Genomic DNA, 16,590 nt, shown 5'->3' with positions numbered 1-16,590 from the left:
TTGGTCCAACATCCAGGCAGTGTACCCACAGAGGGAACGCTCCAGAAGTATCCATATGCTGAACATAAATATTCAATTGTATTTCATCTTTTTTGAATGTGTTTCTGTTGATAATGCTGAAGGATATTAAGTGTAAAGCAGTCATTATTGCAATCTCTTGCTTTTTTTACTTTATTTTCTTTAATATTGCCTAAGGAGAAGTTTTGTGTTTAAGTAAGCATTTGACAGTATACACTTTTTGCAAATCATATCTCAAGATTGGTTTTATATTAACTGGTCTATGTTTTCTTCAGATTAATAGTTTAGATTAAGAGATCAATAGTCCTCTGATTGTTGGTGTCTTTTGTTAAGTGGTGGTGCCACCTTTACTATATATCTCTGGTTTTGGTAGTGATTAAGACTTTTTGTACATCCTTACATTTGATTTAGTTTTTATTGTTGATCAAAGTGTGTGATCAAAAATAATATTAATTTCTCATGTTGTTGGTGTATGACTCTTAGGAACAAATGAATATGCATGTGATTACCTGGAACTGGAAATAAAGATTGTTACTTTGACAAAGGTTTGGTCTCACAATTCCAGGGTTGCAGGTCAGTGCTTTTTCTTTTCTTTTTTTCATTTATTTATTGTGTTTTTTTTATTTTTAAGGAAGAACAACAACAAGAACATAAACAAAGAACAGCTGCCTTCGAGCTCAAACAAAATCAAAATACATCACACAAAAAACAGCAAGCTTTCACACAAAAATGCGTACAAATAGACATGAAACATAAAAAAGGGGGGGTGGGGGGGGGGGGGGTTCAGTGTTGGGCCAGGGTTGGTAAAGAATTGAAATAAGTTATAAAAGAATTCAATTTTTTTATGAATTTGTTAGCACAGCCTTTCACTGTTAATTTTATTTTTTCAAATTTGAAAAAGAACATAACGTCTTTTAGCCAGATTTGAATTGATGGGGGATTAGGGGATTTCCACATAAGTAAAATGGCGTCTTGCCAGAAGGGAAGTGAAGGCTAATGTTTCTGATTGTAAGGCTGTGATATGGGGTTGTTGAGATGGGTTTCCAAATATTGCAATGAAGGGGTCTGTTTTAATTTGGGCTCCTAGAACCTTTGTCATGATCATAAAAAAGTCATTCCAGAATCTGTATAGTCTGGGACAATAAAAAAAACATATGACTCAAGTTACAAGAGGAGGCGTGGCATGTGCCACATTGGTCCACAACATTTGGATACATTTCAGATAGTCTGGATTTGCTAAAATGGACTCTATGTAACACTTTAAACTGTATAAGCTGCAGCCTGGCACAAGGAGAAGATGAGCGTATACACAGCCTTATCCCACCATTGATCTGTCAAATCTATACCCCAAGCTCACGCTCCCAAGCATTTTTGCTTTTGACAGCGGAATTGTTTTCCAATGCCATGAGTTTGTCATAAATCTTAGATATTAGTGATTTCTGTTGGGGTTTTAAGGTCAGGTCAGTGCTTTTTCAAACAGATGAAGTCTTGCAATTAACTAGTTTGGGATCCCGTGAAACAGTCCAATTAATTTCAAATGGTCCCAGATCCCGAAATGATAACACAGGACAATTACTGTAAATACGTATATATATATACACTATTATGATATAATGTTTTTTAACAATGTATTGCTCATTCCTGATTCCTTTGTCTGGTCCTGGTTTCAAGTGGAAGTCCGTCTATATTCACAATAGGTTCAGGACTGCTCCGTAACCTTTTACCTCGATGTGATGTGTTTTTACAATCATTCTATTGCCAAGACACCAGATTGGGAGAATTTTATGTTTTTCTGGGAGAATTGGTTGTAGATATTTTTAAGAACTTGCAAGAGATCGTCCTCCAGTGAAAAAGAGGATCATGACAAACACCAACAATAATCACTAAAGGGATGTGAAACAGCAACATGGACAAAATAAGAAAAAATCTAGTATTTCTATTTCTTGGAGTCCTTCTTTACTGTCAATACACTTTATACACTACAACCTGTTTATGTGATGTCATGTCACAGATCATGATATTCATTATGTTAAACTTCATTAAGATAGAGGTAATATTCAGTCTAATTTATTTTCATGAATGGAATTACCAAAAATGCATACCAAAGATTACATTATTACGAAACCATCAGTCTGTGTTGAGTTTATGTAATGGAATACATGCTCCAGAATATAGCTCCCTTAGCTCCCTCATGTGGCCTAGATCGGTGAAAATATTGTCTTGACTGTAGTTTCATTGGTCTTCTTATTTCTGACTTAGTGGCAATTGGCATTTAGTCAAATTTAATCCCGAAAGTAATGCTTTAAAATGTATCATTTTAAAATATTCGACAATTCAGTGATGATAAAACTATTTAATAAAATGTTTAATAATCAATGACAACTAAAGTTAAATTTGACCAATGAGGAAACAAAAAAGATCAAATCAATATGGACCACAATAGCATTGGAGTAAAAATGTAACAGAATGTATTAACAATAATATTGTTAATAATCTGATGTGAGGTAAGGGTTGCTATAGCTGTAAGTGTTGTATTGAGTCCCTTTAATTCAGTAAGTTTGCAGCTGAATAAATGCAATGTAAGTAAAAGTAGCAATACCACAGTCTAAAAACACTCAGTTGCATATAAAAGTACAGCATTAAAAGTTTTACTTTGGTAAGAGTACAAAAGTATTAGCATCAAAATGAACCTAAAGTACCAAAAGTAAAAGTACTCATTATGCAGAATGATGCAGGGGATAAGTCCCCCTCATTATTTTGACGAGAAAAATGTGTCGCCCTCAAAAAAATATGAAAGACTAGACAACCCCCCTTCTCTCCAAATGAGGTATAAAATAGAAGTAAGGGCTGTCGAAACATTTATATGTTCATCATTCTTACCTGTAACTATATAGTGTATACCAAATATTTCAGACACCCCTCAAGTGGATCATACCATCTTAACCTTAAAAAGGTTAAAAGTGGAGCATATTCACCAGAATGCCGGAAATTGAGTGTTTGCTGCTCAAAATTTTCTGGGGGAGATAAAATATCAAGGCTCCCACAGCAGAGGTCATAGAGATGACCTTTTTGATTGCATCTTTCATTCCAAACCTCACCGGTCACTGACCAGGGCTACAATTAATGAGTATTACATTTTCTATTATCTTTTACTTATTTCTCTCAAATCATTTGAGAAGCATGAACCAGAAAATGTTTACTCGATAAATGATTAATCTGTAATAAGAATTGTTGCTGATTGATTCTCTATTGATCGACATAATGATTTACTTTTAATCTCAACAAATGTAACATTTATGGGCCTTTTTCTTTTACTTTGGGTGAAATCTTCAAAATACTTGCAACATACTGTATGGGTCCCCTATTTTGTATTTATAGGGGGTACAGAAACATTTAATAAATGTTTTATAACACACCATTAATGGTCACAAAATGTATTTAACTATAACTAAACCTGTGGGCTTGAATTAAACCATTTATTAATAGTTTATATAGTCCTTCTAAATACTACTCAAGTGGACTGATATAAGAATGGTCTTAGGGTATTTCAGACCTAAATTGATTTTCTTAAAACTGATTTCTATTGCTAAGAAGCAGCTTCTTCTATCTTTGACCAAATTGTTCCTACAAGCCATGAATGTACATGAAGTATTAACCCATGCTTAACTTCAACTGCTTCCAACCACATTTGTCACACATAAAAGCATTTTTTAAGTGAATCCAACATGGTTTCAGATTTGATAACACTCGTATCCCACATTCTTCTTTTTGAATTCACAAGTCAAACAAATTAGGTTCATTTTAATTTATTATCATTTTACATTGGAAAAGCAACCGTCAGTTATCCCACTGTTCTTCCATTCACATATTGTAGCTCTTTATTTCTAGGTGATTAATGTTTATATTCTTACAAAACAAAAAAAAGATTTCAGAGACAATACTGTATGTACACTCCAAATCGAAATCACACACCCCTCCCTTCGAGCCGTCGACGACAAATACGCTAACATGGGAGCCACATTTTAGTGCAGTGTTGAAGAAAAAAAAACTGTTCGCTCACACATACAAAATAAACAATCAACAGGTCGCACGTATGCCTGTGAATAACATGCTTCCTAAGTGTCTGGACCCCCTCACCCTAAGACACAAGAGGACACATTAAGCAGGTGTGTGTGCATTGTAGGTAATACAAGGAAGGCAGGTGATTGAGGAGAAACTTTGACACAGAACGATTTCACTTGGACTGCTGTGTCAAAGGAAAAACAGAAGCAGGAAAAGGTTCAGTTCTTTTCAAAATATAATTTACCAATAAAAAAAAGGGTTGTGTAAATGGGTTGGGGTGGTAGTTCAAGTTTTACACTCCCTGACCTCTCTCACATGGAAGATTTTTTTTTGTGACAATGGTGGTGTGCATTGTTTTCATGGAATATCTGGAAGGGGTAACACCGAGGAGGAAAAATTAAGGAAAAACAAAAACAAATAATACCTTTCATCATCATCCACATGAGAAGCAAGCTATGGAGAATTACCAGTTCTGAGGAAGTGGCAGATGTCTTTTTGCTCAATTCTTCTTCCCCTCCTATACATACCCCCCCCCCTGAATCCATCAAACAATCAAGGTACCAACATTGTCCTCCGTCGTTAGTCTCTTGTCAGCAAATTTCCAAATTTTTGCACTTCATCCCCCACTCCCTTCCCACAAGTCCAACAGTGCCCTCCCTCCCGTTCTCCCTCCTCCACTGCAGGGCGAGGACGAGGGCAGATCATCGCTCTGGCTCCGACTCGAGGGCCAGCACCCGCTTGCGCTCGCGACACTGCTTCTTGTGGGCGGGTCAGTCCCTCTGCTGACACTGGGAGCCACAGTAGCGCGCCACCTGGCAGCGACCGCAGATGTTGAATTCACGGGGCAAATTGATTCAGGTAGAAAAACTTCTATCATACATGTTGATGAACTACCAACATATGAAACCATGTGATGATGAAACTGAAGATTAGCCTGAATTGCTAGGAGAGGTAGTTTTTTTCTCAAATTGTGGCAGTGGGGTAAAGTGAGACAAATGCTGTGGGGTAAAGTGAGACAGTGTCTGTGCCCCCTTTTAATGAATCCATTATATTTGAGGTAGCAAGGAGACTAGTTTGAAAAGACAAAAGACAATGTGGGCTGGAGGTGGGGGTTGATCGTTGAAGGGGTGTCAGCAAGGGCATGGTTTGGCACGTATGTATGTGGGGGACAGGAGAGTGACCTTTAACATCAATAGACTCTAAGAAATATGTCTTTATTCAATGAATGATCCCAATCAAACAAATGCAGAAAAAAATACTCAAAAGATGGAAAATGACAGCTCGGTCTAGTCCTGTTCTGAGTCCCAGACGGTTCTGGTTCTGATTGTCCTTTTCTCTGACCCCCAGACACTAGTTGGCTCTAAGGGACCTGTGTTCTGACCCCCAGACTGTGTTTTAATCTAACTGGTTCTATCTGTCATTTGAATGTTAATTATTGAATATGACTTATATGTTGTATTTGATCAGAGTTACTTTCAAGTGTTTAGAAACATGTTTTGCTTAATTGACCAAACCCCATGATTCTGTTACTAGTCTGACATTAGTTTTGTAATATTTGGTTTTCAAGCTAGCGGTCATGATTCTAACTGTTACAATTTGTGTTGTTATGGTAGTTTCAGAGTGTAAAAAGTAAGTGGTTCAGTTTACCCCCTTGATTTTTCTGGTCTGTCTCACTTTACCCCACAGCTGGGGTAAAGTGAGACACATGACAACTTTTTTTAAAACAATCATATTTTCACTGCCCTTTGTCTTGCAGTCCGAGGCTTGTAATGTAATCGGTCACTATCATTTCTGTCCCAGCTGGCTACTATAGGCTAGCTGCTAGCTGCCCTACATGTCTCCTCTCCTGTCGTGTAGGCCTACAGTATGTTTAAAGTAACATCTCCAACAACCAACACAACTGGGTGAGCTTAGCGAATATATGGACATTTCATAAAGTTTTTTCGGATCTGTGATGCAAATCAAATGAAAGAGAGACAGAGAAGGCAGCACGCGGCGAGACAAAATACACTTCAAAAGTCTCTGAGAGTTCGGGAGTAAATACAACAGAATGAAGCCGGCAGTCTCTGGCCAATCAGTGGCCGGCAGTCCGCCGACGTCACATTTTAGCATCGGCTCAGCTCGCTTGGAACCTAGAGCGAGGCGATACCAAAAAAACAGCCGCGAGCAGGGACCACGTACCATGAAATTGCGGTGGAAACGCCAAAAATGCGAGTTGAGTCGAGTCAAGTTGAGCTGATACCATGCAGTGGAAAAGTGCCATTACACACTAATTCCCTTATCAAGCAATAAAGAACTCTAGATTGCAATGATGCTTAAAATTATTAAATGCCATACTAACCATGGATCGGATCTCTCAGCTTCCTGTCTTGCCGCATTTCTACCAAATGAAGTGATCCGTTTTCTCTGAAACTCTGCCTCCATTGCCTTCCTGTGTTGTTCGTTTCTCTCTCTTAGCTCAGCTTCTCTCTGTATGTAGGTCTTTATGAACTCATCTATTTCCAGCTCTGCATTCCTTTTCTCCTTCTCTCTCTCTTTATTGTCCTTCTTCCTCTCCTCCTCTCTATCGTTCCTATCCTCCTCTCTCTCTTCTCTCTTCTTCTTCCTCTCCTCCTCTCTATCTTTCTTCTCCTGCTCTCTCTCTTTCTCTCTCTCAGCCTGTAATTGTTCCTTAACTTTCAACATCTGCTTTTCGTGTTGTTCCATTAGTTTCTTCTCCAGTTCCTCTTTTTCTTTCTGTATTTGCTCTTCTTTCTCTTTCAAGATGCTTTGTGCCTCCTCTTGGAGCAGCCTCTCTGCCTCTTGGAACATGTCGTTGGTGTAGTGGCTTCCTCCGTTCTTCTGAACTATATTTCTGATCTTCTGGAGCAGCTCGGGGACTTGAGAATGATCCTTATTATAAAAGACATGGTACTGGCCGTTACATCTGGCCACAAGTTCCTGCAGGTCTGAGCTCCCAGCCAAGAACTCCTCAATAGTGGATTCAAGAAGGTAACCATGAGTAAAGAGAACCATGCTGTATTTGTCTGCTGCATCACCAAAGATTTCTTGGATCCTTTGCACTGTGTTCTTTTCCTCTTCAGTGAATCTATCCAGTTTGATGATCACTAGGAACACATGGGGTCCAGGAGCAGAGTAAGAGATGCACTGGGATATATCTTTAGCTGTTTTGTTCTTGCCAAACCTGGTGTCAAACATACCTGGGGTGTCAATGACCGCCACCTGCTGCCCGTACACCGTAGCTTTACCCTTAGCACTGTCTGTAGTAATAGACTCTGCACTGAACTTTGTTTCAAAGCACTGTCGTCCCAGAATGGTGTTCCCAGTGGTGCTCTTGCCAGCCCCAGTCTTACCCAACAACACTATCCTCAGCTCCTGATTTTGCTCTGTATGGAAGAAAAATATAACAATGGATCATCAGAATGATTGCTCTAGATATTCATAAGCTTTTGAAGTCTTGTTCAACATCATGCAGGCTTCTATAGTCTGTGAATTAATGTCCTCCGCTCAACACAGAATCATCATGGACCTTAATTTGTGTGTGGGTATCTTAATAAGCTTTTTACAATAAATAGCATACCGCATTACCAATGACATTAAGGTTCATGCTGGCCCGTCGTGTGCCTCCAAGATGGACAGCCACACAGGTGACTTCCCCTCCTCTGCCCAGGTCCATGGTAGATGTGTCTAGCTCCAGCCGGGTGCTCTGACTATAGGTTCCATCCCACGCCTGTCTGTGGCCCGATGCGCTGCCCGACCCCAGAGGTCTGGTCTGCCTATCTGCACCTATAAACTCCCAGCTCAGCTCCAGGGACAGGGGGGCAAAGCCAGACGCCTCACACTGGACGGTCAAAGTCTGCCCAGGAACAACGAAGTACAGAGGGGAGGGGTGGATGGAGAGGGATGGAGGCTCTGTGTGGAAGTAGCAAAGAAAAGACAATAGGATTTAATTATAATCTATCCTGAAGCTCACTATGTGCTCTTAATTTTTTAACAAAATAGTTTTATTTTTTGAGCTTGTATGGCAGCAGATACTAAACAATAACAGGCTGTATGTGACAGTTCATGAATGCCAACATGGACGGAGTGATTATTGGTGCACATTTCCTCTACAAAGCTTCATCCCAAGACTTAAGGCTAGAGAGATCTTAAAGCATCAAGGTGTGACTTTAAAATCACAACAAAAAGTACAATATATTCCCTCACCTACAATCTCAAGCTCCATTGCCACTTGAGCCACAAAGTACGGCAGGTACACCATGCAAATATACATCCCGGAGTGACGCACTTTAGCTTCCTGCAGGATCAGGGAGGCATTTCCTTTCTGGTGCAAACCCTCAAAGTCCAGTGTGACCCCTTCCTCCTGTGTATCAGACAAGCGGTCCATCTTGCCGTCGTAACCCAGAACCAATCGCCCGCCGCCTCTGAACTGGTAGTGCCACTCCACAGCAAAACCCAAGTCGGATAGAGGCGTGGACGGGTCTGCCAAGAAGCCGCAATCCAGCAGCACTGGTTCCCCCAGCCTCGCCTGCACCCGTACGGTTTTACTAGTCACACTCAGGCTCACTGAGGAAACACACAGTGATTGAGAAATAGTCAAACTACACTGAATCACTTTTTTACTACACTTAATTATAGTAGTGATTCTAGAGTAGTGAAAACAGGGTGCAATGTTGAAAAAATACAAACCCTATGTTTCGGCAAATTAAATTACATGTAGCTATGTATCCAACATATACTAAGCTACTGAGCTAAGCTTTGACACAACCTCCCAGCTTTCCTGTCTGACGGTGTTGACATATTTAACGTTTCTTAAACATAACAAATGGAATTTATCTAGTAGCCATCTGGTTTTTCTGTTGATGTTAGGTGCTAGTATGAACTACTTCAGGAAAATAAAATTATCAAAACATTTCAAATAACTTCTTCAGAAATTGTAAGTCGGTGTTGACATATCATGGTTGTGACACAGGACTTTCAAGATACGGAATGTAAAATATTCTAAAACTACAACACTTATCAGAGCCTGTCTGACTCTAATGTACTCTGCCGAGGCAGAATTTGACAAGAGGTCATTCAAAGTGACAGCTGCCCCTTATTTCGCCTGATTTTATTGAATTTTAATTAAATGTCTGACGGTGGTGACAAAAAGTGTCCCACCACTTAGAAACCTTATAAAACATGAATGTGTTGTAGAAAAACAGTTTTTATTGATATGAGAGATTATTTAGTGTTGCTCTTGCTGAAACAAACTCTTTTTAATCATTAAAATACATTTTTAATAGGTTTTATTGCATATGAAAGATTGAAACCCTCTCTGAGGACACACTGTTTTGGACGTCGTGAGAAGATAACGAGTGTCATATATTTGACATAATAAATGATACAATTAAATTTAAGGGGATAATTGCGCTCCAGACATTCTATTCTTGTTCCCTAATAACATCTACAATTTTAAATATTTTTAGTTTTTAATATAACAGCAGTTACATATGGAAGACGGCCTTTTGTCCTGGTTCTCAAGAATCACTGATAGATGAGAAAAAAAAGAAAAAACTCTAAATGGAGTTGGGTGACCCTGGCTGACAAATTATCATTTCAAATGGTCTACGTTGACATAAATCATTACCGTTGTGCTCTTTGGTTACTGTGGGAGCACATGTGATAGTGGAAATGGCCAGATGTTTGTTGAAGCCCTGAATGGAAGTTGAAAACCAATCAGCTTGCAGGTATTTGGGGCTATTGGAGGAGTCTGGGAGAGGTGCGACCCATTTGAGTGTGGAGGGGTGAGGCAGGAAAGGGTTGATCTCACAATGGGGCTTCTGCACAGAGCCTCTGGGGGGATTCAGGGAGCTGTGGCAGAGAGTGGCAGCTGGGTCTGAGGAAAGAGGAGTCAGAAGGGTAACGTGTATACATTTAAAAAGTAAATCACTGGTGCTTGCAATTTAAATAAAAGTAATATTATGTGAGCAAATTAGCTTGACCTGAAGAAGGAGATGATGGATCTGGATAAATGTGCAGCTACATATCTGATTGAGTATGTCATTTTGAACTAACCCGTAATAAAATAGAATAAAATAGGTTGATGTCGGAGGGAGCCTGTTGGGACCCTGCACTGTGACTGTGTGCATCTGTTTTGATGTGAAGCAGGGATTTTTCCTGACTCGTAGCTGCAGTTAAACCTCCTCCTCAACCCACTTTCTCCTGCACAAACCAGCACTCCATCACTGGACTGCTGCTGCTGCAGGCTTTGGACAATAGACATAACTATGAATTAAACAAATAAAAAAGTACGTGGAATAGGAGCATTATAGTCATAATAGTGCAGGATAATGGAAATTTCTGTTCTTCAGTGGCAACCCTGAATCCTCCAATATAATCTTTCTACAAAACTATTAGAATTTCTTCAGAACCAAATATAGTATTGATCTAATGGACTGCTTTTTAAGGTCAACGTTACGTTTGGACCTTGAACATAATTCAGACAAAATGAGTGGTAGTCCTATCTGTTTTTCTGGTTTAGCTAATATATTTTATATATTTATTTTTTATTTTTTTCCCCCAACTGTGTTTACATGTCTGTATGCATTTCTGCCTCAATATGCAATGAAATGAGGAAGACGTTATAAGCCTATTTTAACTGAGGTGAAGGCACTTGACTTTGAAAACACAAATTTTATGTTTTTGAAACTGTATTTTGAAGTGAAATGCATGAATTTGGTAGCCTGGAAATCCAGACCCTTATATCTTGAACGATAGAGGGTCTGGCGACGATCAATAGTAATTTCCAACTCAAGGGGCGGCTCCTACTCGTGCATTTCAAATGCCACTGCACGCAGTTGGATAGCACTACAACCAATCAGAGCGATGCACAAGGCGACGTAAGCCCCTTTCGTTTAGCGAACAGCTGTTAAACTGTTAAATTAAACGTTTGCCGTTGTCGGTCGGCAAAATAGAACATTCCACTTACTTGCTAATGAAAGATTTGAGTGCCGTCTTCCAACTCGTTAAGGGTCGAGGCCAAAGCAGTCTCAAACTCACACAACATATCCGCAGCCATCTCTGATGTTTACTATCACGGCTTCGACGTCGCATGCACGTCACTGTCGTCATCCGGTTACGTCCTCCCCAGAGTACCATATAAGGGGCTCTGGCTCGCCCGCCAGATTTCTGGCTTTCTTGATAAGCTTCAACGGAGCGTGTCCAGACCAACACGCGCAGCAAATTTTATTTGCCAGCGCCTAGTGGCAGGTCTGGGAATGCCAGGCTATGAATTTGGTGAATTTTGAGAGGAAAATTAAGAGGCTAATTCTGAGGAATGTTGTGTGAACAAATAATGTGGAGACACTGTGTTGGATGAATTAGAAGCTATTGAAGAAAGACACATGGATTTTCCATAAAAATATGAATTAAAAATTAAATATTATGGAGGGTCCTCTGGGTTGGGCTTGATGCTCTTTTTCTTTTACGGGACATATTTCTCTGTAATATAATGAATGCATTTAAATGCAGTGAGAGGAACAAAGCAGAAGAACTCTGTTGTCCAGCTATATGTTTTTTCACAGACGAGGCTGAAATAGGCTATATACTATACACAGTGCATGGGCAACTGAGGGCAGCCCCATTTCCAAAAGTTTTTAAATAAACTCAATACACACTGTGCATGTCAATTATTAGGCTATCAATTATCTAGACCAAAACATTGTATTCCTTTTTGTGTATGATAACTTACATTATAATATGATGTTAAGGCGAGAGAAGGCAGGCAAAAACATTGTTTTTTAAGCACTGGTCAATTTTGAGATTTGTGTCTATTTAGCTTCCATAACATGTCTTCTTTCATACTTGTATGAATAAAAGGTCCAAAATATTCGTTTTAGGTGTTTATTTTACTAAACCTTGTCTGATTGCATCTGTATTTTGCTCCTAAATTCGCCAAAAGTGAGCATGTTAACGCAACATACAGCACCGCGGCCGCTGTCTGAACCATAATAACCACAAAAAAAAAATAGATAAATAAAAACACACACACACAAAAACACCCCTGTTGATGCTAGCTTGTCGTGGTGGGGAGGTGTGTGCCTCCGTGACCCTGAAGACCAAGGTTATACCCCTTGCAGGTACTACCAAGCCAGGCAGTTTTCAAGTTAGAGGCCAGTCTAAAAGCAGTATTGCCATCACCCATTGATAGTACGATGATTGGATATTCAGTAAGTGTGGAGCTCATGTGCATATTCAAATTCATTTAAAAAGAAACTTGTAATGCAAAAAAGTTACTGTTCATGTATACTTTTACTATGTAAAGTTTTGTTGTGGTAAGAGTAAAGGAAAAAATTTGGGTATATGTTGGGCATGTTCGATTAGGTTATAGCTCATTCTTATATTAATATATATTATATATATATTTATATATTAATATTTGAATCATTTAAAAAAAAAAATACTTTTCATTGGTACTTTTATTGTGTAAACTTTCATTTTGATAGGGGTAAAAAAATAGCCCATTGGGGTGTATTGTTGTCTCGCCTTATTGGCAAACATCTTGGATTGATGAGAATAAAGTATATTTCCTCAACTAGGATTTCTTAGGACTTTTAGTATGTTGTTCTGGACACCTCATAGAAATGATCTGAGCTGAAAAACAATTACAATTAGTCTGTAGTAAAACGTTATTAGGCCTACTTAACACTTTTCTTGGAATTTTTTTTTTTTTCCAGTTTTCTTTTTTTATGAGTTATATTTGGCGCTGCATAGTTATGCTGCCATTTGGATCGATCAGACCGTATTGATTTCAATGGTCTTCCTGATCGAATACACTCCAATAAAGGGCCAAAAATATATAATTTGGGGAGAAAGATGTTGTGTTGTTATTCAATGAGTTGCACAGACAGGATTTAGGCTACCTACTCAAGCAAACTTTAAGTTCTGAATAGAATTTATTTTGTAAGCGTTTTAAAAATCTGCAATAGAGGCCTTGAACTAAACAAATTAAGACTATAAAGCGAACTGAATTATCTGGGCTGGTTTCAATTAAAAAAAGGTGCAGTTTGAAAGATTAAAGAATCTTCTGAGACAGGTTGAATTGAGGTGGATAAAACAGACTTTATTTAAAACAAAGAACTCAAGCCTGCATCAGACCAGCTCGGCCAACCTAGTTTTCCCAATTCCATATCACACCTAACCTCTCTGCATGTGGGTGTCCTTTTTTAAATGCCAAAATGGGACAAGCTGATTGGTCAAACATTCTTCCTGACACCGGCCCTTACCCATTTTAATTGGTAAGTCTTGATAGGCTCCTTCCGAGTATCCTGTCTTGACTATTACCTAGGGCTTTACCTCCCAACGGATGGGGTATTAGACTACGGTCCTTGTGGTTTCTCATGATTTTGTGTGTACTCAGATAGATACCTGTATCCTTTTCTGCATCCGATAGATAAGAGAGCAATGTGCAGAAGGACGTACATTTCCTGGATTCTGAAAGCTCAGGCCATCAAGGGCCTTGGTGTAAAACAATTCACATTTCCTGTAACTCTGCATGTGAGAGAGAGAAACTATGGGATTTCACAGTAAATTCAACAGTTAATTAAACATAATTTCTTAGTTAAACAATTACCTTTACAATGTCTCATAACGAAATACACTACAGAACAAACAAAAAAACACATACATTGTAGGCTACAGTCTAAAAAGAGGTGATGAACTTTTTCTTTTACAATAAAACAAGTTAAAATATTATTGACTCACCTGCCGCTGCGCCATGTAGACACAGAACAACCACAAATATCAAATCCTTCATGGTGATCTTCATGTTTCTTTATCCAAAGAGAAACACTGACACCAACTCGAGCTCCAGAGTTAAATTAAGGGGTGTACCAAGGAGAGGCGTTTATATCAAACTCCCTTTGAGCCAATGGGAATTTAGCTCGAGCACCATCACATATCTGGGTAAAACTGACCCAGCTTTGAATGAAAGTGAAACGTATGTGATCTTACCCCATATTACTTGAATTGTGCTGTTTCTGAGAAATCACCTGATGAGGTTGTTAGGTTTCGTTTTGGTTTTTGTGCATGACACAGAGAACTAGTATGGCTGGCACATTTTGACACACACTGCATTAACAAAGAGCAGGGGCACGGTATCTCATCTGTAGAACCATCCTGCCAGGGTATCTAAGCTACTTTTCCACCTTGTTTTGCCACATTCCTCCAGTGTCATATAAAAATGATCTAATTCTTATAATCAAAGACAAACATCAGTTAAACTTCAATGATGTTAGGCTGTAAAGTCATAAAAAAGTGTATTTTATTTAGCTTTAAACATGTCCTTATAAAGGGAAATAACCTATTTGGTGAATATGTTGAATGTAAACGGATTGTTTTTCAGTCATTAGAATACTGGAACTTCTCATTGCGTGAATGTGAAAGCAGGGGCGTATCACCAAATTCTGACATGGCTCTCTGAGCCAGACAACTCCACAATATTTCATTTGATGAATGACCAAATCATTACTTTTACCAGTGTTTCCCCAGAAAATGTCTTAGTCAAGGTGGTCACTGGCCAGGCTCACAGATTTTGGGGGTATTTTGCTCAAAGATGCCAATGCGCACTATAGAAATAAACAACTGTTTATTTGAATACAAAAATACAACAGACACTGACCTTACAGTTGTGCAATTTTGTTTGCTATGTGCAGGTAAAAAAAAAAGACAGTACAAAACACAATTAAAGAAAACTTCTACTGTTTTGGTGCAATACTATGCAGACACACTAAATACAAATAATAGACCATACACAAATACAAGTTTTTAAAGTTCCTTTATGGATGGGGGGCTGTAATTATTGTGGACAATAGGCAGAGCCGGCCCGAGGCATAAGCGAACTAAGCGGGTGCTTAGGGCCCCCGACCGAGGGGGGGCCCCCCCAAAAAAATAAATAAAAAATGTTTTTTCTTTTTTTTTTTTTTTTCTAGTTTGTGTGTTTGATATTAACATCATAGTATGCAAATGTGAGTTATCATACAAGAAAAGGAATAAAATGTTTTGGTCTAGATAATTAATAGCCTAAAATTTTAATCAGTTCATCTGGGAGGTAATCCGAAATTATCTGATCATGTCACGTTCACATCCATGCACAGTGTGTATTGAGTTTATTTAAAAACAATTGGAAATGGAGCTGCCCTCAGTTGCCCATGTACTGTGTATAGTATAGGGGAAGGTGGGGTGATTTGTGCAACTTTTTACTCAAAGTGATTTTAAAGTGAGGCCTTGACAGTTATGTCTCCAACTCAAATATGTACATATATTTCAGGATGTTGTGCATCCCTGGCAATAAAAACTTTGGATCTGGAATAAACTGTTTAAGAAATATAGCTTTCGGAAAAAAAGTTGTCTTGTAAATCTTGTTGGCCTACACTAGCATGCTGTTCTACAAATAACTCAATAGTTGAAATAATAAATACAATGCCCTCATTTATCAACCGTGCGTAGACCAGAAAAATGGGTGGACGTACATTTCCACGCAAATTTCGGCATTTATCAATATGGACGTGAGCGTAGGGTACGCTCAAATCCCACGCCAGCTCTCAGCTCGTGTACGCAAATTTGAAAACAGCATGGACTCGCAGTGCAGGCTGTGCCGGGTAGCCGATGACTTTGTTGGACAATTATTAGAAGATAATACAAATGCAGTGTTTTCTCAGACCGAAATAAAGATATTAATCACTTAAAAATGTGCAGCTTATGGTGTGCAACTGAGTAGGAGAGCTGATTCAATAGTGCGCACACCGGCCACTTAGGAGCACTGCATGGGACTGCGTAAGGGCAGTTGTCCCCGTCTTGGAGCAGCTGGGGGGACACTGAGGCACGGGGGCTGAATTCGCAGTCATGCGCAGGCCCCTGATCTCCTTGCAAGGGTCAGGGGCCTATCATGAGCCAGTCAATTATTTCTTTTTTTGGAATGGCATTGTTCAGGGCCTTCGAAGATCAGGGCCCCACATTTAGCTTGTTAAATTATTTTTTTTTAAATAAAAAATTTGATGGGCCCCCCTCTGTCTTGGGCCCCCCCAAGACTGTCGCACTTGCCCCCGCAGTCCGCTGGCCCTGTGTGAAAGTGAAACCAGAATGAACCTGGAGTTGAAGGGGAAAACCAACGATCTACATTCATTTTGTTCATTGGTTTTCCCCTTCAACTCCAGGTTAATTTTGGTTTCACTTTCACATACACGCAATGAGAGGTTTTCACATTCTACCGGTAGATAACGGCCTCGGCCAAGCAATAATCCACCAGGACTTGGTCGGTTAGTATAAGGAGGAGAATCCAGTCTTTGTTGACATGAGGTCAGATGAGGTAAAGAGAAACGAGGAAACTCAGTCACACATATAAACTTCATTTATATCCGTTTCTAATCACTCCATCCAGGAAATGGTTGATTTTATTTTATCTTTGTTATAAATTAAATTTAAAAGTGCACTATGTAACTTTGGGTGTGAAAGAGAAGTGAACATTTTCTA

The 16,590-nt window shown here is 39.2% G+C and overlaps 1 pseudogene across 1 annotated transcript; it reads right to left on the bottom strand.

The window, feature by feature from the left end:
* Window positions 1–4,696: 4,696 nt before the first annotated feature.
* LOC307265033 (tapasin-like) lies at window positions 4,697–13,888 on the bottom strand (annotated as a pseudogene). The gene is made up of 7 exons: window positions 13,825–13,888; window positions 10,138–10,328; window positions 9,710–9,958; window positions 8,287–8,646; window positions 7,669–7,992; window positions 6,716–7,466; window positions 4,697–4,892 (listed from the first exon to the last, which is right to left on the bottom strand). The product of its transcript is annotated as a tapasin-like (transcript).
* Between the last annotated feature and the right edge of the window lie 2,702 nt (window positions 13,889–16,590).

This window comes from Ammodytes marinus, assembly GCF_949987685.1.
Source record: "Ammodytes marinus genome assembly, chromosome: 18".
NCBI classification, from domain to species: domain Eukaryota; kingdom Metazoa; phylum Chordata; class Actinopteri; order Uranoscopiformes; family Ammodytidae; genus Ammodytes; species Ammodytes marinus.
Note: the sequence above shows the minus strand (reverse complement) of the source record. Positions and strands in the feature narration are given on the sequence as shown.